The 503-nt window shown below is 28.0% G+C and overlaps 1 protein-coding gene across 1 annotated transcript in view; it reads right to left on the reverse strand.

Moving 5' to 3' along the window:
- The window catches only part of LOC119593380, a gene marked incomplete at its 5' end in the record, with an annotated part of 7,040 nt that overhangs the window by 6,141 nt on the left and 396 nt on the right, over positions 1–503 (reverse strand).

Consider the following 503-nt stretch of genomic DNA (forward strand, 5'->3'; position numbering starts at 1 on the left):
GGTAACTATATCCTTGAGGTGACATACCTGACACAGACAGACTGCTGAGTGACAGATCGCGGTTATTATTAGAAAAGGTCATGAGATAAAGTTATGAAGCTTCTTTTGAAGGAGTCTCGATGGTTTGGCGTGTGAATTTTCAGGAATTTAGAAATAAAGTTATGGAAATAAAAAAAAAATGCAGTTGATGTTGATACTAAAAGATATACTGCCAGGGGTTTATTATTAGGATGACAATGGCGACAATAAATAGATAAATAAAATAATAGCAATTAAGAAATAAAAAAACAAGGTTAAACAAATAGAATAACAAGTAGAAAAAACAACAAAAGAAAAATAGCAAGGAACAACTGAAAAAAGAAACACACAAAAAGAAAAAAAAACTAAATAAGATAAAAGAATATCAAATAACAAATACGCAAAAAAAAACACTTAGAGAAAAACAAAAAACAAAAAACTAAAAAACAACAATCGCACACAAAAAAAAAGAAAAAAAGAGTAAA

Source organism: Penaeus monodon, chromosome 32, assembly GCF_015228065.2.
Source record: "Penaeus monodon isolate SGIC_2016 chromosome 32, NSTDA_Pmon_1, whole genome shotgun sequence".
Lineage (NCBI taxonomy): Eukaryota > Metazoa > Arthropoda > Malacostraca > Decapoda > Penaeidae > Penaeus > Penaeus monodon.